This window comes from Tachyglossus aculeatus, chromosome 19, assembly GCF_015852505.1.
Source record: "Tachyglossus aculeatus isolate mTacAcu1 chromosome 19, mTacAcu1.pri, whole genome shotgun sequence".
Lineage (NCBI taxonomy): Eukaryota > Metazoa > Chordata > Mammalia > Monotremata > Tachyglossidae > Tachyglossus > Tachyglossus aculeatus.
Window position 1 is genome coordinate 22,872,477 of NC_052084.1, and position 24,857 is coordinate 22,897,333.

Sequence of the window (24,857 nt, forward strand, 5' to 3'; positions counted from 1 at the left end):
AGGGTTATATAACGTTTCCAGGAGAAGGGGGTGGTCGACAGTCTGGAACCCAGCTTAGAGGTCGAGGAGGATGAGGATGGAGTTGAGGCCATTGGGTTTGACAAGGTCGACATGTATCAGTAGCATCAGTAGAAATAAATAGAATTATAGATATATGCACATCATTAATAATATAATGTGCTGTCGGACTCGATTAGCTGAAGATGACCTCTCAGCTACTCCCGCCCTCCAAATCACCTGCTTGGGGATTCTCGGAGGTCAGGGTTTCTCCTGAGCCTCGCGAGCTCGGCCAGGAGGGACGCCCTCGCAGATCCTCCAGGTCCACCCAATCAACTGGTGCTTGGGAGGTGGATGGGGTCGGGGATTCTCCTGCAGCTCGCGAGATCGGCCGGCAGAGGACACCCTCGCAGCTCTTCCCGATTCCTCCCCTCTCCTTAAATGAGGGGAGCCTCGGGAACGGCTGCAGCCGGGGATATTCCTGTAGCTCCTGGGCTCGGCCAGCAGAGGGCGTCGTCGCAGCTCTTCACGGCCCACACGCCATTCAGTGCAGGGCGGGGATAGGCTGAGGACGTGGCCCGACTTGCAGTGCTCTTTGTGGGCCAGGAGAGGGCGCCTCGCATCTCCTCCATTCCCCCCCCCCCCCCCAATCAGTGGTGCTTGGGGATATGCTGGGATCCGGAATTCTCCTGAATCTCCTGGGCTCGGTAAAAAAACGGCGTCCATGTACCACCTCCCGGACCACCCCTCATTCAGACGGGGCGCGGATTGTTTGGGACAAGGGATTTCTCTACAGCTCGCGGACCCAACCCGCAGATGGCGCACTCTCTGTTACTCCCTTCGCCCGCAAATTGGTGTAATGCGGGGATTGGCTGGGACAGGGTATTCCCCTGAAACTCTTAGACTCGGTCAGCAGAGGGCGCCCTCTCAGCTTCCCCCGAACCCCCCAAATCAACCGGTGCTTGGGGATCGGCTGAGGTCAGAGATTTCCCTGAAGTTCGCGAGGTCGGCCAGCAGGGGAAGCACAAAAAGGTCCTCTCTTTCTCCCCAAGCTACTGGTGCTTGGGGAGTGGCTGGGGTCGGGGAAGCCCCTGCAGCACGAGACGTCGGCCAGCAGGGGGTGCCCTCGCCGCTCCTCTATTTCCCCCCAGTAGCCCGGTGCTTTTGGATTGGCTGGGGTCCGGGTTTCACCGGCAGCTCGCTAGCTCTGCCGGCAGAGGACTCCCTGGCAGGTCTTCGCGTCACTCCCACATTCAGTGGGGCGCATATTTCTTGGCAAGGGATTTCCCTGCATCTCACGGGCCAGGACAGCAGATGGCGCCCTCGCAGATTCTCCCGTCGCCCCCAAATCACTGGAGTGCAGGAATTGGCTGGGGCCTTGGATTCCCCTGCAACTCTCGGACTCGATCAGCTGAAGACGACCCCTCAGCTTCTCCCGCCCTCCAAATCACCTGGTGCTTGGGGATTCTCTGAGGTCGGGTTTTCTCCTGAAGCTCGCGAGTTCGACCGGGACTGGCGGCCTCGCGGCTCCTCCCGGTCCAGCCATTCAACTGGTGCTTGAGAAGTGGTTGGGTACGGGGATTCTCCTGCAACTCGCGAGCTTGGCCGACAGAGGACGCCCTAGTTGCTCTTCCCGATCACCCCCCTCTCATTAAATGAGCGGAGCCTGGGGAACGGCTGCGGCCGGGGACAGTTCTGCAGCTCCTGGGCTCGGCCAGCAGAGGGCGCCGTCGCAGCTCTTCGCGGCCCACACGCCATTCAGTGCAGGGCGGGGATAGACTGGGGACGTGGCCCGACTTGCAATGCACTTTGTGGGCCAGCAGAGGTCGCCTCGCAGCTCCTCTCTCCCCCCCCCCCATCAACTGGTGCTTGGGGACTTCCTGGGGTCCGGGATTCTCCTGAAGCTCCTGGGCTCGGTCAACAAACGGCGCCCTTGAATCACCTCCCGGACCACACCCCATTCAGACGGGGCGCGGATTGTTTGGGGCAAGGGATTTCTCTGCAATTCGAGGACCAGGCCAGCAGATGGCGCCCTCTCTGTTACTACCTTCGCCCGCAAATTGGTGTAATGCGGGGATTGGCTGGGACAGGGTATTCCCCTGCAACCCTTTGACTCGGTCAGCAGCGGGCGCCCTCTCAGCTTCTCCCGAACCCTCCAAGTCAACCGGGGATCGGCTGAGGTTAGAGATTTTCCTGAAGTTCGTGAGGTCAGCCAGCAGAGGACACACAAAAAGCTCCTCCCTTTCTCCCCAAGCTACTGGTGCTTGCGGATTGGCTGGTGTCCCGAAGTGACCCTTGGGTACCGGCCATCTCAAGGTCAAAAGCTATCTCGTGACCACCTGAGCCAGCAGGCGGAACTCGGAAGTGAGGGTGGGATACCGCCCCCACGACCAAATCTGCTAGATTGACTGCCCAAGCTTGGAATACAGAAGGTGTCCGTCTCCCCCGTGCCAATCAAATTAGGTATGGAGGAGGGGGGAGGGCAGAGATTGGATAGACTGAGGCCGGAAGCTGGAATGGCCTAGGGGCACAGGCAATAAATACCTGTCGCCTCTGACCTTCAGGGTCAGAACACCAGGACATGCAGCAGCAGGAGCAGCCGTTGCAGCTGCAGCAGCAGCCCACGTGTCTCTTCCTGCCCAGAAGGCCAGATGCCCGCTCTACAACCAGAACCAACACACTGAGGCAAGGGCCGGGGGATGGGTGAGTGTCTCGTGGGTGGGACCCAGGTACCCCGCTGCTGATGGGAATTATGAGTGGATTCCTCCCATGTAGGGAGAGCACATTGTGAGAGCTAGCCGCCCACCACGTGCGCGGGTAATGGAATGAATTCTTCCCATGTGGGAAAGTAAGTGGATTCTTCCCGAGGGGGAAGTGCACATGGTTGAGAGCTAGCCGCCTCACCCACGCGCGATTAACGCATGATTGTGTTACTCCCGTGTAAGGAAGCTCTAGTATTGCTAATTGATTACATTCCTCCCGAAAGGGAAGTTCAATCCATTGTGCATACAGGATTACAGAAATTCAATTCGCCTAGCGGAATTAATTTTATATAAAACTCAGGCTCTCCGTCCCCGGCCTCTCTCTCTCTCTCTCTCGCCTCGCCGATCACTAAACGAACCCATTCCCAAACGACGGGTGACAGCTGGGGTCGGGGAACCCCTGCAGCACGAAAGGTGGGCCTTCAGGGGGCGCCCTCGCTGCTCCTCTATTTCCCCCCAATAGCCCCGTGCTTTTGGGTTGGCTGGGGTCCGGGTTTCACCGGCAGCTCGCTAGCTCAGCCGGCAGAAAACTCCCTGGCAGCTCTTCCCGTCAACCCCAAATTCAGTGGGGCGCACATTTCTTGGGCAAGAAGTATGCATCTCACGGGCCCGGACAGCAGATGACGCCCTTGCAGTTTCTCCAGTCGCCCCCAAATCACTGGAGTGCAGGAATTGGCTGGGGCCTTGGATTCCCCTGCAGCTCTCGGACTCCATCAGCAGAAGACGACCCCTCGGCTACTCCCGCCCTCCAAGTCACCTGGTGCTTGGGGAATTCTCTGAGGTCGGGATTTCTCCTGAAGCTCGCGAGATCGGCCAGGACTGGTGGCCTCGCGGCTCCTCCAGGTTCACCCATTCAACTGGTGCTTGGGAAGTGGTTGGGGTTGGGGATTCTCCTGCATCTAGCGAGCTCGGCCGGCAGAGGACGCCCTCGCCGCTATTCCCGATTACCCCCGTCACCTTACATGAGCGGATCCTGGGGAACGGCCGCAGTCGGGGACATTCCTGCAGCTCCTGGCCTCGGCCAGCAGAGGGCGCTCTCGCAGCTCTTCACGGTCACCTGCCATTCAGTGGAGTGCGGAGATTTTCTGGAGCCGTGGGCCCACCTGCAGTGCTCTGTGTGGGACAGCAAAGGGCGCCCTCGCAGCTCCTCCCTTTCCCGCCAATCAAATGGTGCTTGGGGATTTCCTGGGGTCCGGGATTCTCCTGCAGCTCGCGAGCTCGGCCAGCAGAGGACGCCGCCGCAGGTCATACCGTTTCCACCGTCTCCTTAACTGAGTGGAGCGTAGGGGTCTGCTGGAACCGGGTACCGTCCTGCAGCTCCTGGGCTCGGTCAACAAACGGCGCCCTTGAATCATCTCCCGGACCAGCCCCATTCAGACGGGGCGCTGATTGTTTTCTGGCAAGGGATTTATCTGCAGCTTGAGGACCCGGCCAGCAGATGGCGCCCTCTCTGTTATTCCCTTCGCCCGCAAATTGGTGTAGTGCGGGGATTGGCTGGGACAGGGTATTCCCCTGCAACTCTTTGACTCGGTCAGCAGAGGGCGCCCTCTCAGCTTCTCCCGAACACACCAAATCAACCGGAGCTTGGGGATCGGCTGAGGTCAGAGATTTTCCAGAAGCTCGCGAGGTCGGCCATCAGGGGATGCACAAAAAGCTCTTCCCTTTCTCATCAAGCTACTGGTGCTTGCGGAGTAGTTGGGGTCGGGGAAGCCCCTGCAGCACGAGAGGTCGGCCAGCAGGCGGCGCCGTCACTGCTCCTCCATTTCCCACCAATAGCCCGGGGCTTTTGGGTTGGCTGGGGTCCGGAATTCACCGGCAGCTCGCTAGCTCGGCCAGCAGAGGACTCCCTGGGAGGTCTTCAATTCACCCCCAAATTCAGTTGGGCGCATATTTGTTGGGGCAAGGGATTTCGCTGAAAACACGGGCCCGGACAGCAGATGGCGCCCTCGCAGTTTCTCCCGTCAACCCCCAAATCATTGGAGTGCAGGGATTTGCTGGGGCCTTGTATTCCCCTGCAGCTCTCGGACTCGATCAGCTGAAGACGACCTCTCAGCTACTCCCGCCCTCCAAATCACCTGGTGCTTGGGGATTCTCTGAGTTCGGGTTTTCTCCTGAAGCTCGCGAGGTCGGCCAGGAGGAGGGCCCTCGCAGTTCCTCCCGGTCCACCCAATCAACTGGTGCTTGGGAAGTGGTTGGGTTCGGGGATTCTCCTGCAGCTCGCTAGCTCGGCCGACAAAGGACGCCCTCGCAGCTCTTCCCTATTACCCCCCTCTCATTTAATGAGCGGAGCCTGGGGAACGGCTGCGGCCGGGGACATTCCTTTATCTCCTGGGCTCGGCCAGCAGAGGGTGCCGTCGCAGCTCTTCACGGCCCACTCGCCATTCAGTGCAGGGCGGGGATAGGCTGGGGACGTGGCCCGACTTGCAGTGCTCTTTGTTTGCCAGCAGAGGGCGCCTCGTAGCTCCTCCCTTTCCCCCGAATCAACTGGTGCTTGGGGATTTCATGGGGTCCGGGATTCTTCTGAAGCTCCTGGGCTCGGTCAAAAAACGGCGCCCTTGAATCACCTCCAGGACCACCCCCCATTCAGGCGGGGCGCGTATTGTTTGGGGCAAGGGATTTCTGTGCAGCTCGCGGACTCGGCTAGCAGATGGCACCCTCTCTGTTACTCCCTTCGCCCGCAAATTGGTGTAGTGCGGGGATTGCCTGGGACTGGATATTCCCCTGCAACTCAGACTCGGTCAGCAGAGGGCGCCCTCTCAGCTTCTCCGGAACCCTCCAAATCAACCGGTCCTGGGGATTGGCTGAGGTCAAAGATTTTCCTGAAGTTCGCGAAGTCGGCCAGCATGGGACGCACAAAAATCTCCTCCCTTTGTCTCTAAGCTACTGGTGCTTGGAGAGTGGCTGGGGTCGGGGAACCCCTATAGCACGAAAGGTCGGCCAGCAGGGGGCTCCCTCGCCGCTCCTCTATTTCCCCCCTATAGCCCGGTGCTTTTGGATTGGCTGGGGTCCGGGTTTCACCGGCAGCTCGCTAGCCCGGCCGGCAGAGGACTGCCTGGCAGGTCTTCCCTTCACCCCTAAATTCAGTTTGGCGCATATTTCTTGGGCCAAGGGGTTTCCCTGCAGCTCACGGGCCCGGAGAGCAGATGGCGCCCTCGTAGTATCTCCAGTCGCCCCAAATTACTGGACTGCAGGGTTTGGATGGGGCCTTGGATTCCACTGCAGCTCTCGGACTCGATCAGCTGAAGACGACCTCTCAGCTACTCCCGCCCTCCAAATCACCTGGTGCTTGGGGATTCTATGAGGTCGGGTTTTCTCCCAAAGCTCGCGAGGTTGGCCAGGAGGGGCGCCCTCGCAGCTCCTCCCGGTCCACCCAATCAACTGGTGCTTGGGAAGTTGTTGGGATTGGGGATTCTACTGCAGCTCGCGAGTTCGCTCGACAGAGGGCGCCCTCGCAACTCTTCCCGATTACACCCCTCTCATTAAATGAGTGGAGCCTGGGGAACGGCTGCAGCCGGGAACGTTCCTGCAACTCCTGGGCTCGGCCAGCAGAGGGGGCCGTCGCAGCTCTTCACGGCCCACACGCCATTGAGTGCAGGGCGGGGATAGGCAGGGGACGTGGCCCGACTTGCAGTCCTCTTTGTGGGCCAGCAGAGGGCGCCTCGCATCTCCTCCCTTCCCCCCCCCAATCAACTGGTGCTGGGGATATCCTGGGGTCCGGGATTCTCCTGAAGCTCCTGGGCTCGGTCAAAAAACGGCGCCCTTGTATCACCTCCCGGACCACCCCCCATTCAGACGGGGCGCGGATTGTTTGGGGCAAGGGATTTCTCTGCAGCTTGAGGACCCGGCCAGCAGATGGCGCCCTCTCTGTTACTCCTGTCGCCGGCAAATTGGTGTAGTGCGGGGATTGGCTGGGACAGGGTATTCCCCTGCAACTCTTTGACTCGGTCAGCAGAGGGCGCCCTCTCAGCTTCTCCCGAACACTCCAAATCAACCGGAGCTTGAGGATCGGCTGAGGTCAGAGATTTTCCTGAAGCTCGCGAGGTCGGCCAGTAGGGGACGCAAAAAATCTCCTCCCTTTCTCACCAAGCTACTGGTGCTTGGTGAGTGGTTGGGGTCGGGGAAGCCCCTGCAGCACGAGAGGTCGGCCAGCAGGGGACGCCGTCGCTGCTCCTCCATTTACCCCCAATATCCCAGGGCTTTTGAGTTGGCTGGGGAACGGGATTCACCGGCAGCTCGCTAGCTCGGCCAGCAGAGGACTCCCTCGCAGGTCTTCCCTTCACCCCCAAATTCAGTGGGGCGCATATTTGTTGGGACAAGGGATTTCCCTGAACTCACGGGCCCGGACAGCAGATGGCGCCCTCGCAGTTTCTCCTGTCGCACCCAAATCATTGGAGTGCAGGAATTGGCTAGGGCCTAGGATTCCCGTGCAGCTCTCGGGCTCGATCAGCTGAAGACGACCTCTCAGCTACTCCCGCCCTCCAAATCACCTGCTTGGGGATTCTCTTTAGTCAGGTTTTCTCCTGAATCTCGCGAAGTCGGCCAGGAGGAGCACCCTCGCACCTCCTCCCGGCCCACCCAATCAACTGGTGTTTGGGAAGTGGATGGGGTCGGGGATTCTCCTGCAGCTCGAGAGCTCGGCCGGCAGAGGACGCCCTCGTAGCTCTTCCCGATTTCCCCCTTCTCCTTAAATGAACGTAGCCGAGGGAACGGCTGCAGCCGGGGACATTCTGCAGCTCCTGGGCTCGGTCAGCAGAGGGCGCCGTCGCAGCTCTTCACGGCCCACACGCCATTCAGTGCAGGGCGGGGATAGGCTGGGGACGTGGCCCGACTTGTAGGACTCTTTGTGGGCCAGCAGAGGGCGCCTCTCATCTCCTACCTTTCCCCCCAATCGACTGGTGCTTGGGGATATCCTGGGGTGAGGGATTCTCCTGAAGCTCCTGGGCTCGGTCAAAAAACGGTGCCCTTGTATCACCTCCCGGACCACCGCCCTTCAGAGAGGGCTCGGATTGTTTGGGGCAAGGGATTTCTCTGCAGCTGGCATACCGGGCCAGCAGGTGGCGCCCTCTCTGTTACTCCCTTCGCAAGCAAATCGGGGTTGTGCGGGGTTTGGCTGGGACAGGGTATTCCCCTGCAACTCTTAGACTCGGTCAGCAGATTAGCGCCCTCTCAGCTTCTCCCGAACCCTACAATTCAACCGGTGCTTGGGGATCGGCTGAGGTCAGAGATTTTCCTGAAGCTCGCGAGGGCTGCCAGCAGGGGAAGCACAAAAAGGAACTCCCTTTCTCCCCAAGCTACTGGTGCTTGGGGAGTGGTTGGGGTCGGGGAAGCCTCTGCAGCACGAGAGGTCGGCCAGCAGGGGGCGCCCTCGCTCCTCCTCCATTTCCCCCCAATAACCCAGTGCTTTTGGGTTGGCTGGGGTCCGGGATTCACCGGCAGCTGGCTAGCTCTTCCAGCAGAGGACTCTCTGGCAGGTCTTCCCTTCACCCCCAAATTCAGTGGGGCGCATATTTCTTGGGGGAAGGGATTTCCCTGCAGCTCACGGGCCCGACAGCAGATGGCGCCCTCGCAGTTTCTCCCGTCGCCCCCAAATCAATGGAGGGCAGGAATTGACTGGGGCCTTGGATTCCCCTGCAGCTCTCGGACTCGATCGGCTGAAGACGACCCCTCAGCTACTCCCGCTCTCCAAATCACCTGGTGCTTGGGGATTCTGTGAGGTCGGGTTTTCTCCAGAATCTTGCGAGATCGCCCAGGACGGACGCCCTCGCAGCTCCTCCTGGTCCACCCAATCAACTGTTGCTTGGGAAGTGGATGGGGTCGGGGATTCTCCTGCAGCTCGCGAGCTCGGCCGGCAGAGGACGCCCTAAGCTCTTCCCGATTCCCCCCCTCTCCTTAAATGAGCGGATCCTGGGGAACGGCTGCAGCCTGGTCATTCCTGCAGCTCCTGGACTCGGCCAGCAGAGGGCGCCGTCGCAGCTTTCACTGCCCACACGCCATTCAATGCAGGGCGGGGATAGCCTGGGGACGTGGCCCGACATGCAGTAATCTTTTTGGGCCAGCAGAGGGCGCCTCGCATCTCCTCCCTTTCCCCCCCAATCAACTGGTGCTCGGGTATACGCTGGGGTCCGGAATTCTCCTGAAGCTCCTGGGCTCCGTCAAAAAGCGATGCCCTTGTATCACCTCCCAGACCAACCCTCATTCAGATGGGGCGCGGATTGTTTGGGACAAGGGATTTCTCTGCAGCTCGCGGACCCGGCTAGCAGATGGCGCCCTCTCTGTTACTCTCTTCACCCGCAAATTGGTGTAGTGCGGGGATTGGCTGGGACAGGGTATTCCCCTGCAACTCTTAGAGTCGGTCAGCAGATTAGCGCCCTCTCAGCTTCTCCCGAACCCTCCAAATCAACCGGTGCTTAGGGATCGGCTGAGGTCAGCGATTTTCCTGAAGTTCGCGAGGTAGGTCAGCAGGGGAAGCACACAGGTCCTCCCGTTCTTCCCAAGCAACTGGTGCTTGGGGATTGGCTGGGGTCGGGGAAGCCCCTGCAGCACGAGAGGTCGGCAAGCAGGGGGCGCCCTCGCTGCACCTCCATTTCCCCCCAATAGCCCGGTGGCATGGGGTTGGCTGGGGTCCGGGATTCACCGGCATCTGGCTGGCTCGACCAGCAGAGGACTCTCTGGCAGGTCTTCCCTTCACCCCCAAATTCAGTGGGGCGCATATTTCTTGGGGCAAGGGATTTTCCTGCAGCTTACAGGCCCGGACAACAGATGGCGCCCTCGCAGTTTCTACCGTCGCCCCCAAATAACTGGAATGCAGGTATTGGCTGGGGCCTTGGATTCCCCTGCAGCTCTCGGACTCGATCAATTGAAGAGACCCCCTCATCTACTCCCGCCCTCCAAATCACCTGGTGCTTGTGGATTCTCTGAGATCGGGTTTTCTCCTGAAGATCGCGAGATCAGCCAGGAGTGGCGGCCTCGTGGCTCCTCCCGGTCCACCCATTCAACTGGTGCTTGGGAAGTGGTTGGGGTCGGGGATTCTCCTGTAGCTAGCAAGCTCCGCCGGCAGAGGACGCCCTCGCCGCTCTTTCCGATTACCCCCGTCACCTTAAATGAGCGGATCCTGGGGAACGGCTGCAGCCAGGGACATTCCTGCAGCTCCTGGCCTCGGACAGCAGTTGGCGCTGTCGCAACTCTTCACGGTCACCTGCCATTCAGTGGAGTGCGGAGATTTTCTGGAGCCGTGGGCCCACCTGCAGTGCTCTGTGTGGACCAGCAGAGGGCGCCCTCGCAGCTCCTTCCTTTCCCGCCAATCAACTGGTGCTTGGGGATTTCCTGGGGTCCTGGATTCTCCTGCAGCTCGCGAGCTCGGCCAGCAGAGGACGCCCTCGCAGGCCATACCGTTTCCACCGTCTCCTTAACTGAGTGGAGTGTAGGGATCTGCTGGAGCCAGGGACCGTCCTGCAGCTCCTGGGCTCGGTCAACAAACGGCGCCCTTGAATCAACTCCCGGTCCACCCCACATTCAGACGGGGCGCTGATTGTTTGGGGCAAGGGATTTCTCTGCAGCTCGCTGACCCGGCCAGCAGATGGCGCCCTCTCTGTTACTCCCTTCGCCAGCAAATTGGTGTAGTACGGGGATTGGCTGCGACAGGGTATTCCCCTGCAACTCTTTGACTCGGTCAGCAGAAGGCGCCCTCTCAGCTTCTCCCGAACACTCCAAATCAACCGGTGCTTGGGGATCGGCTGAGGTCAGAGATTTTCCTGAAGCTCGCGAGGTCGGCCAGCCGGGGATGCACAAAAAGCTCCTCCCTTTCTCCCCAAGCTACTGGTGCTTGGGGAGTGGTTGGGGTCTGGGAAGCCCCTGCAGCACGAGAGGGCGACAAGTAGGGGGCGCCCTCGCTGCTCCTCAATTTCCCCCCAGTAGCCCGGTGCTATTGAGTTGGGTGGGTTCCGGGATTCACTGGCAGCTCGCTAGCTCGGCCAGCAGAGGACTCCCTAGGAGGTCTTTAATTCACCCCCAAATTCAGTTGGGCGCATATTTGTTGGGGCAAGGGATTTCCCTGAAAACACGGGCCCGGACAGCAGATGGCGCCCTCGCAGTTTCTCCCGTCGCCCCCAAATCACTGGAGTGCAGGGATTGGCTGGGGCCTTGGATTCCCCTGCAGCTCTCGGACTCGATCAGCTGAAGACGACCTCTCAGCTACTCCCGCCCTCCAAATCACCTGCTTGGGGATTCTCTGAGGTCAGGTTTTCTCCTGAAGCTCGCGATGTCGGCCAGGAGGGGCGCCCTCGCATCTCCTCCCGGCCCACCCAATCAACTGGTGCTTGGGAAGTGGATGGGGTTAGGGATTCTCCTGCAGCTCGCGAGCTCGGCCGGCAGAGGACGCCCTCGCAGCTCTTCCCGATTCCCCCCCTCTCCTTAAATGAGCGGAGCCTGGGGAACGACTGCAGCCGGGAACTTTCCTGCAGCTCCTGGTCTCGGCCAGCAGAGGGCGCCGTCGCTGCTCTTTACGGCCCACACGACATTCAATGTAGGGCGGGGATAGGCTGGAGACGTGGCCCGACTTCCAGTACTCTTTGTGGGCCAGCAGATGGCGCCTCTCATGTCCTCCCTTCCCCCCCCCCCCAGTCAACTGGTGCTTGGGGATATCCTGGGCTCCGGGATTCTCCTGAAGTTCCTAGGCTCGGTCAAAATCCGGTGCCCTTGTATCACCTCCCGGACCACCCGCCATTCAGACGGGGCCCAGATTGTTTAGGGCTCGCGGACCCGGCTAGCAGATGGCGCCCTCTCTGTTACTCCCTTCGCCCGCAAATTAGTGTAGTGCGGGGATTGGCTGGGACAGGGTATTCCCCTGCAACTCTTAGTCTCGGTCAGCATAGGGCGCCCTCTCAGCTTCTCCCGAACCCTCCAAATCAACTGGTGCTTGGGGATTGGCTGAGATCAGAGATTTTCCTGAAGTTCGCGAGGTCGTTCAGCAGGGGAAGCACAAAAAGGTCCTCCCATTCTCCCCAAGCTACTGGTGGTAGGGGAGTGGCTTGGGTCGGGTAAGCCCCTGCAGCACGAGAGTTCGGCCAGCAGGGGACGCCCTCGCTTCTCCTCCATTTCCCCAGAATAGCCCGGTGCTTTTGGGTTGGCCGGGGTCCGGGATTCACCGGCAGTTGGCTAGTTGGGCCAGCAGAGGACTCGCTGGCGGGTATTCCCTTCACCCCCAAATTCAGTTGAGCGAATATTTCTTGCGGCGAGGGATTTCCCTGCAGCCAACGGTCCCGGTCAGCAGATGGCGCCCTCGCAGTTTCTCCCGTCGCACCCAAATCACTGGAGTGCAAGCATTGGCTGGGTCCTTGGATTCCCCTGCAGCTCTCGGACTCGATCAGGTGAAGACGACCTCTCAGCTACTCCCGCCCTCCAAATCACCTGCTTGGGGATTCTCTGAGGTCAGGTTTTCTCCTGAAGCTCTCAAGGTCGGCCAGGAGGGGAGCCCTCGCAGCTCTTCCCGGTCCACCCAATCAACTGGTGCTTGGGAAGTGGATGGGGTCGGGGATTCTCCTGCAGCTCGCGAGCTCGGCCGGCAGAGGACGCCCTCGCAGCTCTTCCCGATTCCACCCCTCTCCTTAAATGAACGGAGACTGGGGAACGGCTGCAACCCGGGACATTCCTGCAGCTCCTGGCCTCGGCCAGCAGAGGGTGCTCTCGCAGCTCTTCACGGTCACCTGTCATTCAGTGGAGTGCAGAGATTTTCAGGAGGCGTGGGCCCACCTGCAGTGCTCTGTGTAGGCCAGCAGAGGGCGCCCTCGCAGCTCCTCCCTTTCCCGCCAATCAACTGGTGCTTGGGGATTTCCTGGGGTTCGGGATTCTCCTGCAGCTTGCGAGCTCGGCCAGCAGAGGACGTCCTCGCAGGTCATACCGTTTCCACCGCCTCCTGAACTGAGTGGAGCGTAGGGATCTGCTGGAACCGGGGACCGTCCTGCAGCTCCTGGGTTCGGTCAAAAAACGGCGCCCTTGAAGCACCTCCCGGACCACCCCCCATTCAGACCGGGCGCGGATTGTTTGGGGCAAGGGATTTCTCTGCAGCTCGCGGACCCGGCCAGCAGATGACGCCCTCTCTGTTACTCCCTTCGCCCGCAAATTGGTGTAGTGCGGGGATTGGCTGGGACAGGGTATTCCCCTGCAAATCTTTGACTCGGTCAGCAGAGGGCGCCCTCTCAGCTTCTCCCGAACACTCCAAATCAACCGTAGCTTGGGGATCGGCTGAGGTCAGAGATTTTCCTGAAGCTCGCGAGGTCGGCCAGCAGAGGACGGAAAAAATCTCCTCTCTTTCTCACCAAGCTACTAGCACTTGGGGAGTGGATGGGCTCGGGGAAGCCCATGCAGCACGAGAGGTCGGCCAGCAGGGGGCGCCCTCGCTGCTCCTCAATTTCCCCCCAGTAACCCGGGGCTTTTGGGTTGGCTGGGGTCCGGGATTCACAGGCAGCTCGCTAGCTGGGCCAGCAGAGGACTCCCTGGCAGGTCTTCCATTCACCCCCAAATTCAGTGGGGCGCATATTTGTTGGGGCAAGGGATTTCCCTGTACTCACCGGCCCGGACAGCAGATAGCACCCTCGCAGTTTATCCCGTCGCCCCCAAATCATTGGTGTGCAGGGATTGGATGGGGCCTTGGATTCCACTGCAGCTCTCGGACTCGATCAGCTGAAGACGACCTATCAGCTACTCCCGCCCTCCAAATCACCTGCTTGGGGATTCTCTCAGGTCAGGGTTTCTCCTGAAGCTCGCGAGGTCGGCCTGGAGGGCCGCCCTCGCAGCTCCTCCCGGTCGACCCAATCAACTGGTGTTTGGGAAGTGGATGGGGTCGTGTATTCTCCTGCAGCTCGCGAGCTCGGCCGGCAGAGGACGCCCTCGCAGTTCTTCCCGATTACCTCCCTCTCCTTAAAAGAGCGGAGCCTGGGGAACGGCTGCAGCCGGGGACATTCCTGTAGCTCCTGGGCTCGGCCAGCAGAGGGCGCCGTCACAGCTCTTCACGGCCCACACGCCATTCAGTGCAGGGCGGGGATAGGCTGGGGACGTGGCCCGACTTGCAGTGCTCTTTGTGGGCCAGCAGAGGGCGCCTCGCAACACCTCCCTTTCCCCTCCCCAATCAACTGCTGCTTGGGGATTTCCTGGGGTCCGGGATTCTCCTGAAGCTCCTGAGGACAGTCAAAAAACGGCGCCCTTGACTCACCTCCCGGACCACCCCTCATTCAGACGGGGCGCGGATTGTTTGGGGCAAGGGATTTCTCTGCAGCTCGCGGACCCGGCCAGCAGATGGCGCCCTCTCTGTTGCTCCCTTCGCCCGCAAATTGGTGTATTGCGGGGATTGGCTGGGACAGTGTATTTCTCTGCAACTCTTAGACTCGGTCAGCAGAGGGCGCCCTCTTATCTTCTTCCGAACCATCCAAATCAACCGGTGCTTGGGGATCAGCTGAGGTCAGAGATTTTCCTGAAGTTCGCGAGGTCGGCCAACATTGTACATAGAAAAAGCTGCTCCCTTTCTCCCGAAGCTACTGGTGCTTGGGGAGTGGCTGGGGTCGGGGAAAACCTGCAGCACGAAAGGTCGGCCATCAGGGGGTGCAATCTCTGCTCCTCTATTTCCCCCCAATAGCCCGGTGCTTTTGGATTGGATGGGGTCCGGGTTTCACCAGCAGCGCGCTAGCTCGGCCGGCAGAGGACTCCTGGCAGGTCCTCCCTTCACCCCCAAATTCAGTGGGGCACATATTTCTTGGGGCAAGGGATTTCCCTGCAGCTCACGGGCCCGGACAGCAGACGGCGCCCTCACAGTTTCTCCTGTCGCCCCCAAATCACTGGAGTGCAGGGATTGGCTGGGGCCTTGGATTCCCCTGCAGCTCTCGGACTCAATCAGCTGAAGACGACCCCTAAGCCACTCCCGCCCTCCAAATCACCTGCTTGGGGACTCTCTGATGTCAGGTTTTCTCCTGAAGCTCGCGAGGTCGGCCAGGAGGGCCGCCCTCGCAACTCCTCCCGGTCCACCCAATCAACTGTGCTTCGGAAGTGGTTGGGGTCGGGGATTCTCCTGCAGCTTGCGTGCTCTGCCGACAGAGAACGCCCTCGCAGCCCTTCCCGATTACCCCCCTCTCATTAAATGAGCGGTGCCTGAGGAACGGCTGCAGGCGGGGACATTCCTGCAGCTCCTGTGCTCGGCCAGCAGAGGGCGCCGTGGAAGCACTTCAGGGGTCACATGCCAGCAGAGGGCTCCTAGCAGCTCCTGCCTTTCACTGCCAGTCAACTGGTGCTTGGGGATTTCCCGGGGTTCCGGTATTCTCCTGCAGCTCGCGAGCTCGACCAGCAGAGAAAGCCCTCGCAGGTCATACCGTTTACACCGTCTCCTTAACTGAGTTGGGAGTAGGGATCTGCTGGAGCCAGCGACATTCCGGCAGCTCCTGGGCTCGGTCAACAAACGGCGCCCTTGAATCACCTCCCGGACCACCCCCCATTCAGACGGGGCGCGGATTGTTTGGGGCAAGGGATTTCTCTGCAGCTCGCGGACCCGGCCAGCAGATGGCGCCCTCTCTGTTACTCCCTTCGCCCGCAAATTGGTATAGTGCGGGGATTGGCTGGGACAGGGTATTCCCCTGCAACTCTTAGACTCGGTCAGCAGAGGGCGCTCTCTCAGATTCTCGCGAACCCTCCAAATCAACCGGTGCTTGGGGATTGGCTGAGGTCAGAGATTTTCCTGAACCTCGCGAGGTCGGCCAGCAGGGGACGCACAAAAATATCCTCCCTTTCTCCCCAAGCTACTGGTGCTTGGGGGGTGGCTGGGGTCGGGGAAGCCCCTGCAACACGAGAGGTCGTCCAGCAGGGGGCGCCCTCGCTTCTCCTCCATTTCCCCCCAGTATCCCGGTGCTTTTGGGTTGGCTGGGGTCCGGGTTTCACAGGCAGCTCGCTAGCTCGGCCAGAAGAGGACTCCCTGGTAAGTCTTCCCTTCACCCCCAAATTCACTGGGGCGCATATTTGTTGGGGCAAGGGATTTCCCTGAACTCACGGGCTCGGACAGCAGATGGCGCCCTCGCAGTTTCTCCCGTCGTCACCAAATCATTGGAGTGCAGGGATTGCCTGGGGACTTGTATTCCCCTGTAGCTCTCGGACTTGATCAGCTGAAGACTACCCCTCAGCTACTCCCGCCCTCTAATCACCTGGTGCTTGGGGATTCTCTGAGGTCGGGTTTTCTCCTGAAGCTCGCGAGAACGGCCAGGACGGGCGCCCTCGCAGCTCCTCCCGGTCCACCCAATCAACTGGTGCTTGGGAAGTAGTTGGGGTCGGGCGTTCTCCTGCAGCTCGTGAGCTCGGCCGGCAGAGAACGCCGTCGCAGATGTTCCCGATTACCCCCTTCTCCTTAAATGAGGGGAGCCTGGGGAACGGCTGCAGCCGGGGACATTCCTGCACCTCCTGGGCTCGGCCAGCAGAGGGCGCTGTCGCAACTCTTCACGGCCCCCACGCCATTCAGTGCAGGGCGGGGATATGCTGGGGACGTGGCCCGACTTGCAGTGCTCTTTGTGGGCCAGCAGAGGTCGCCTCGCATCTCCTCCCTTTCCCCCCCCCCAGTCAACTGGTCCTTGGGGATATGCAGGGGTCGGGAATTCTCCTGAAGCTCCTTTGCTCGGTCAAAAAACGGCACCCTTGTATCACCTCCCGGACCACCCCCATTCAGACGGAGCGCGGATTCTTTGGGGCAAGGGATTTCTCTGAAGCTCGTGGACCCGGTCAGCAGATGGCGCCCTCTCTGTTACTCCCTTTGCCCGCAAATTGTTATAGTGCGGGGATTGGTTGGGAAGGGTATTCCCCTACAACTCTTTGACTCGGTCAGCAGAGGGCGCCCTCTCAGCTTCTCCTGAACTCTCCAAATCAACCGGTGCTTGGGGAATGGCTGAGGTCAGAGATTTTCCTGAAGTGCGCGAGGTCTGCCAGCAGGGGAAGCACAAAAAGACCTCCCTTTCTCCCCAGGCTATTGGTGCTTGGGGAGTGTCTGAGGTCGGGGAACCCTTGCAGCACGAGAGGTCGGCCAGCAGGGGGCGCCCTTGTTGTTCCTCCATTTTCCCACAATAGCCCGGTGCTTTTTGGTGGAATGGGGTCCGGGATTTAGCGGCAGCTGGCTAGCTCGACCAGCAGAGAGCTCCCTGGCAGGTCTTCCCTTCACCCCCACATTCAGTGGGGCGCATATTTGTTGGGGCAAGGGATTTCACTGAACTAATGGGCCCGGACAGCAGATAGCCCCCTCGCAGTTTCTCCCGTCGCCCCCAAACCATTGGAGTGCAGGGATTGCCTGGGGCCTTGGATTCCCCTGCAGCTCTCGGACTCGATCAGCTGAAGACGACGTCTCAGCTACTCCCGCCCTCCAAATCACCTGCTTAGGGATTCTCTGAGGTCCGGTTTTCTCCTAAAGCTCTCGAGGTCGGCCAGGAGGGGCGCCCTCGCAGCTCCTCCCGGCCCACACAATCAACTGGTGCTTGGGAAGTGGATGGGGTCGGGGATACTCCTGCAGCTCGCGAACTCGGCCGGCAGAGGACGCCCTCGCATCTCTTCCCGATTCCCCCCCTCTCCTTAAATGTGCAGAGCCTGGGGAACGGCTGCAGCCGGGAACATTCCTGCAGCTCATGCACTCGGCCAGCAGAGGGCGCCGTCGCGGTTCTTCAGGGCCCACACGCCATTCAGTGCAGGGCGGGTATAGGCTGGGGACGTTGCCCGAATTGCAGTGCTCTTTGTGGGCCAGCAGAGAGCGCCTCGCAGCTACTCCCCTTCCCCCCGAATCAACTGGTGCTTGGGGGTTTCCTGGGGTCCGGGATTCTCCTGAAGATCCTGGACACGGTCAAAAAACGGCGCCCTTGAATCACCTCCCGAACCACCCCCCATTCAGACGGGGTGTGGATTGTTTGGGGCATGGGATTTCTCTGCAGCTCGTGGAACCGGCCAGAAGATGGCACCCCCTCTGTTACTCCCTTCGCCCGCAAATTGGTGTAGTGCGGGGATTTGCTGGGACTGGGTATTCCCCGCAACTCTTAGACTCGGTCAGCAGAGGGCCCCCTCTCAGCTCTCCCGAACCCTCCAAATCAACCGGTACTTGGGGATCGGCTAAAGTCAGACATTTTCCTGAAGTTCGCGAGGTCGGCCATCAGGGGAGATGCAAAAAGCTCCTCCCTCTCTCCCCAAGCTACTGGTGCTTGGGGAGTGGCTGGGGTCGGGGAACCCCTGCAGCACGAAAGGTCGACCAACAGGGGGCACCCTCACTGCTCCTCTCTTTCCCCACAATAGCCCGGAGTTTTTTGGGTGGGCGGGGTAACGGGTTTCACCGGTAGCTCGCTAGCTCGGCCAGCCGAGTACTCCCTGGCAGATCATCTATTCACTCCCAAATTCAGTGAGAGAGAAGAGGGGACCAGGGCTGGTAGACAGTGCGACCAGGGCCGGCAGTCAGAGGGGTACCTGGGCTGGGAGACAGTGGGACTATGGCTGAGAAGCCGAGGGGAACCAGGCCCGAGGGACAGGGCGTGACCAGGTCAGAAAGGCAGAGGCCGGCCTGGGCCAGGACTTTGAGGGGGAACAAGGCAGGGAGCCAGACGGGGACCAGGGCCAGGAGGTAGAGGGGTACCTGGGCCGGGAGGCAGAGGGGGACTAAGGCCGAGAGGCGGTGGGGGATCAGGACAGGGAGGCAGACGGCAGTACCAAGGCAGGGAAGCAGAGGGGCACCAGGTCCAGGAGACAGGGGTACCTGGGCCGGGAGACAGGGGAACCCGGGCTGGGAGGCAGAGGGGTCCCAGGGCTGGATGGCAGAGGGGTATCTGGGCTGGGTGACAGGGGGACCACGGCAGGAAAGCAGAGGAGTACCTGGGCCGGGAAATGGGGACCAGGGCCAGGGGAATAGGGGGACACGGACCGAGAGGCAAAGTGGTACCTGGGCCAGAAGACAGCGGGACCCGTCCTGGGAGGTTGAGGGAACCCAAGTCCAGGACGCAGGGATGGACCAGGGCCTGGAGGTAATAATAATAATAATAATGGCATTTATTAAGTGCTTACTATGTGCAAAGCACTGTTTTAAGCGCTGGGGGGTTACAAGGTGATCAGTTTGCCCCCCGCGGGGCTCACAGTCTTCATCCCCATTTTACAGATGGTACTTAGGCCCAGAAAAGTGAAGTGACTTGCCCAAAGGTCAAACAGCTGACAAGCGGTGGAGTCGGGATTTGAACGCATGAACTCTGACTCCAAAGCTCGGCCTCTTGCCACTGAACCACACTGCTTCTCTATACTGTACTATACTATACTGTAATATAGGACATACTATCCCATTCCCAAGCGCTTAGCACAGTGCTCTACACAGCGTGATCACTCAATAAAAAATACTTTTGAATGAATGAACGATATAGTCCCCAAAGCTATATCTTCAGCCCTAGAGAGCGTGGCGCATGCGCGGTCGAAGCCCGGGTGCGGGGGGAAGAAGGTAGGGAGCTCTGCGCATGCGCGTGAGGAGCCGTTGGGGGGAGGGAGGAAAGGTGGGACGCATGCGAATTCGGAGCCTCGGCGAAGGGAGGGGGGCCACGCCCCTTGGGGCGTGGCGCATGCGCGGTGGGAGCCAGGGCCCGGGGAGAAGGGACCCCCTCCCTGGAGAGCGTAGCGCATGCGCAGTCAGAGCCCGGGCAGGAAGGGAAAGGGGGCCCGCCCGGGAAAACGCGGCGCATGCGCCTTCGGAGCCCGGGACAGGGGAGAAGGGAGCCCCCGCCCTGGAGAGCGTAACGCATGCGCAGTCGGAGCCCGGGCGGGTGGGGAAAAAGTGGGCCCGTCCGGGAGAGCGTGGCGCATGCGCAGTCGGACCGCGCCCGCGCTCACTATGTACTGAGCTTACTACGTTACCAAGTTGTAATAATAAGAATAATGATGGCATTTATTAAGCACTTACTATGTACAAAGCACTGTACTAAGCGCTGGGGAATTTAAAAGGTGATCAGGTTGTCCCACGTGGGGCTCACGGTCTTAAGCCCCATTTTACAGAGGAGGTAACTGAGGCCCAGAGAAGTGAAGTGACTTGTCCAAGGTCACACAGCTGACAAGCGGTGGAGTCGGGATTTGAACGCCTTTCCTCTTACTCCAAAGCCCGGGCTCTTGCCACTGAACCACCCTGTTCCTCTATACTGTACTATACCATACTGTAATATACGACATACTATCCCATTCCCAAGCGCTTAGCACAGTGCTCTACAGAGCGTAAGCGCTCAATAAAAAATACGATTGAATGAATGAATGAAGGAACGATATAGTTCCCAAAGCTATATCATCGGCCCTAAAGAGCGAGGCGCATGCGTACTAGAAGCCCGGGTGGGGGAGGGAGAATGGAGGGAGCTCTGCGCAAGCGCCTGCGGAGCCCGGCGGGGGAGGGGAAGCGGGGCGCATGCGCATTCGGAGGCTCGGCGAAGGGAGGGGGGCCCCCGCCCCGGAGAGCGCGGCGCACGCGATGTCGGAGCCCGGGCCCGGGCCCGGGGAGAAGGGACCCCCCGCCCTGGAGAGCGTAGCGCATGCGTGGTCAGAACCCAGGCGGGAAGGGAAATGGGGCCCGCCCGGGAGAGCGCGGCGCATGCGCCGTCGGAGCCCGGGCCCGGGGAGAAGGGAGCCCCCGTCCTGGAGAGCGTAACGCATGCGCAGTCGGAGCCCGGGTGGGTGGGGGAAAAAGTGGGCCCGTCCGGGAGAGCGCAGTGTATACGCAGTCGGACCGCGCCCGCGCTCACCATGTACGAATCTTACTATGTTGCGGAGTTGTAATAATAAGAATAATGATGGTATTTATTAAGCGCTTACTATGTGCAAAGCACTGTACTAAGCGTTGGGGAATTTACAAGGTGATCAGGTTATCTCACGTGGGGCTCACGGTCGGAATCCCCATTTTACAGAGGAGGTAACTGAGGCCCAGAGAAGTGAAGTGAGTTGCCCAAGGTCACACAGGTGGCAAGCGGTGGAGAGGGATTCGAACCCCTGACGTAAAAGGAGACCCGGGCCTGGACACATAAAGGGGCCAGGTCCGGGAGGCAGAAGGGGACCGGGGCCTTGAGGCAGAGGGGGACCAGTGCCAGGAAGCAGATGGGTACCTAGGCTGGGAGACAGGGATAGCAGGGCCAAAGGGCAGAGGGGGACAATGGCCAAGAAGCAGGCTGGGGACTAGGGCAGGGAGGCAGAGGGGGACAAGGGCGGGAAGGCAGGGGGGATCAGGGCCAAGAAGTAGAGGGTTACCTGGGCCAGGAGACAGGGGGACCTGGGCTGGGAGGTAGAGAGGACCCAGGGCCGGGACGGAGAGAGACCCAAGGCTTGGCGGTAGAAGGCCACCAGGGCTGGGAGGCAGAGGTGGACCGTGGCATGCGGGGACCAGGGCCCGGAGGCAGAGGTGTACTTGGGCCGGGAGAGAGGGGGACCAGGTTCAGGAGGCAGAGTGGTACCTGGGCCGGGAGAGTGGGTGACCAGGACCAGGAGGCAGAATAGTAAAGGGCCGGGCGGTGGAGGGGACGCAGGGCTGGGACGGAGAGAGACCCAAGGGCCAGGAGATAGAACGATACCAGGGCCAGGAGGCACAGAGGGTCCAGGGCCAGGAGGGCGCCCTCGCTGCTCCCCTATTTCTCCCCAATAGCCCGGTGCTTTGGGGATGACTGGGGTCCGGGTTTCACCGGCAGCTCGCTTGCTCGGCCTTCAGAGGACTCTCTGGCAGGTCTTCCCTTCACCCCCAAATTCAGTGGGGCGCATATTTATTGTGGCAAGGGATTCCCCTGCAGCTCACGGGCCCGGACAGCAGATGGCGCCCTCGTAGTTTCTCCAGTCGCCCCCAAATCATTAGAGTGCAGGGATTGGCAGGAGCCTTGTATTCCCCTGCAGCTCTCGGACTCCGTCAGCTGAAGACGACCTCTCAGCTACTCCCGCCCTCCAAATCACCTGGTGATTGGGGATTCTGAGTTCGGGTTTTCTCCTGAAGCTCTCGAGGTCGTCCAGGAGGAGGGCCCTCGCAGCTCCTCCCGGTTGGGTTCGGGAATTCTGCAGCTCGCGAGCTCGGCCGACAGAGGATGCCCTCGCAGCTCTTCCCGATTACCCCCCTCTCATTTAATAAGCGGCGCCTGGTTAACGGATGCAGCCGGGGACATTCCTTTATCGCCTGGGCTCGGCCAGCAGAGGGCGCCGTCGCAGCTCTTCACGGCCCACTCGCCAATCAGTGTAGGGCGGGGATAGGCTGGGGACGTGGCCCGACTTGCAGTACTCTTTGTGGGCCAGCAGAGTGCGCCTCTTATCTCCCCCCTCCCCCCCCCCCATCAACTGGTGCTTTGGGATTTCCTGGGGTCCGGGATTCTCCTTATGCTCCTGGGCTCGTTCAAAAAACGACGATCTTGTATCAGCTACCGGATCACCCCCATTCAGACGGGGCGCGGATTGTTTGGGGCAAAGGATTTCTCTGCAGCTCGCGGACCCGGTTAGCAGATGGCACCCTCTCTGTTACTCCCTTCGCCCGCAAATTGGTGTAGTGTGGGGATTGGCTGGGACAGGGCATTCCCCTGAAACTCTTAGACTCGGTCAGCAGAGAGTGCCCCCTCAGCTTCTCCCGAACCCTCCATATCAACCGGATTTTGGGGATCGGCGGAGGTCAGAGATTTTCCTTTAGCTCGCGAGGTCGGCCAGCAGGGGACACACAAAATCCCCTCCCTTTCTCCCCCAGCTACTGGTGCTTGGGGAGTGGTCGGGGTAGGGCAAGCCCCTGCAGCACCAGAGGTCCGCCAGCAGCGGGCGCCCTCGCTGCTCCTCCATTTACCCCCAGGAGCCCGGTGCTTCTGGGTTGGCTGGGGTCCGGGATTCACGGGCAGCTCGCTAGCTCGGCCCGCAGAGGACTCCATGGCAGGTTTTCCCTTCACCTCCAAATTCAGTGGGGAGCATACTTGTTGGGGCAAGGGATTTACCTGAACTCACGTACCCGGACAGCAGATAGCGCCCTCGCAGTTTCTCCCATCGCCGCCAAATCATTGGAGTGCAGGCATTGGCTGGGGCCTTGGATTCCCCTGCCTCTCTCGGACACGATCAGCTGAAGACGACCTCTTAGCTACTCCCGCCCTCCAAATCTCCTGCTTGGGGATTCTCTGAGGTCAGGTTTTCTCCTGAAGTTCGCGAGGTCGGCCAGGAGGGGCGTCCTGTCAGCTCCTCCCGGTCCACCCAATCAACTGGTGCTTGGGAAGTGAACGGGGTCGGGGATTCCCCTGCAGCTCGCGAGATCGGCCGGCAGAGGACGCCCTCGCAGCTCTTCCCGATTACCCCTCTCTCCTTAAATGAGCGGAGCCTGGGGAACGGCTGCAGCCGGGGACATTCCTGCAGCTCCTGGGCTCGGCCAGCAGAGGGCGCCGTCGCAGCTTTTCACGGCCCAAACGCCATTCAGTGCAGGGCGGGGATAGGCTGGGGACGTGGCCCGTCTTTCAGTACTCTTTGTGGGCCAGCAGAGGGCGCCTCTCATCTCCTCCCTTTCCGCCCCCAATTAACTGGTACTTGGGGATTTCCTGGGGTCCGGGATTCTCCTGAAGCTCCTGAGGACAGTCAAAAAACGGCGCCCTTGACTCACCTCCCGGACCACCCCTCATTCAGACGGGGCGCGGATTGTTTGGGGCAAGGGATTTCTCTGCAGCTCGCGGACCCGGCCAGCAGATGGCGCCCTCTCTGTTGCTCCCTTCGCCCGCAAATTGGTGTACTGCGGTGATTGGTACAGGGTATTCCACTGCAACTCTTAGACTCGGTCAGCAGAGGGCGCCCTCTCAGCCTCTCCCGAACCATCCAAATCAACCGGTGCTTGGGGATCGGCTGAGGTCAGAGATTTTCCTGAATTTCGCGAGGTAGGTCAGCAGGGGAAGCACACAGAGGTCCTCCCGTTCTTCCCAAGCAACTGGTGCTTGGGGATTGGCTGGGGTCGGGGAAGCCCCTGCAGCACGAGAGGTCGGCAAGCAGGGGGCGCCCTCGCTGCACCTCCATTTCCCCCCAATAGCCCGGTGGCATGGGGTTGGCTGGGGTCCGGGATTCACCGGCAGCTGGCTAGCTCGGCCAGTAGAGCTAGCCTCTTGCAGGTCTTCCCTTCACCCCCAAATTCAGTGGGGCGCATATTTCATGGGTCAAGGAATTTCCCTGAAGCTCACGTTCCCGGACTGCGGATTGCGCCCTGGCCTTTTCTCCCGTCGCCCCCAAATCACAGGAGTGCAGGAATAGGCTGGGGCCTTGGATTCCCCTGCAGTTCTCGGACTCGATCTGCTGAAAACAACCCCACAGCTACTCCCGCCCTCCAAATCACCTGGTGCTCGGGGATTCTCTGAGGTCGCGATTTCTCCTGAAAATCGCGAGATCGGCCAGGACTAGCGGCCTCGCGGCTCCTCCCAGTACAACCATTCAACTGGTTCTTAGGAAGTGGTTGTGGTCGGGGATTCTCCTACAGCTCGCGAGCTCGGCCGGCAGAGGACGCCCTCGCAGCTCTTTCCGATTACCCCCCCTCTCCTTAAATGAGCGTAGCCTGGGGAAAGGCTGCAGCCGGGGACATTTCTGTAGCTCCTGGGCTTGGCCAGCAGAGGGCGCCGTAGCATCTCTTCACGGGCCACACGTCATTCAGTGCAGGGCGGGGACAGGCTGGGGACGTGGCCCGACTTGCAGTGCTCTTTGTGGGCCAGGAGAGGGCGCCTCGCGTCTCCTCCCTTTTCCCCCAATCAACTGATGCTTGGGGATAGGCTGGGGTCCGGAATTCTCCTGAAGCGCCTGGACTCGGTCAAAAAACGGCGCCCTTGTATCACCTCCCGGACCACTCCCCATTCAGACGGGGTGCGGATTGTTTCGGGCAAGGGATGTCACTGCAGCTCGCGGACCCGGCTAGCAGATGGCGCCCTCTCTGTTACTCCCTTCACCCTCAAATTAGTGTAGTGCGGGGATTGGCTGGGACTGGGTATTCCCCTGCAACTCTTAGACTCGGTCAGCAGATAAGCGCCCTCTCAGCTTCTCCCGCACCCTCCAAATCAACCGGAGCTTGGGGATCGGCTGAGGTCAGAGATTTTCCTGAAGCTCACGAGGTCGGCCAGCTGGGGACGTACG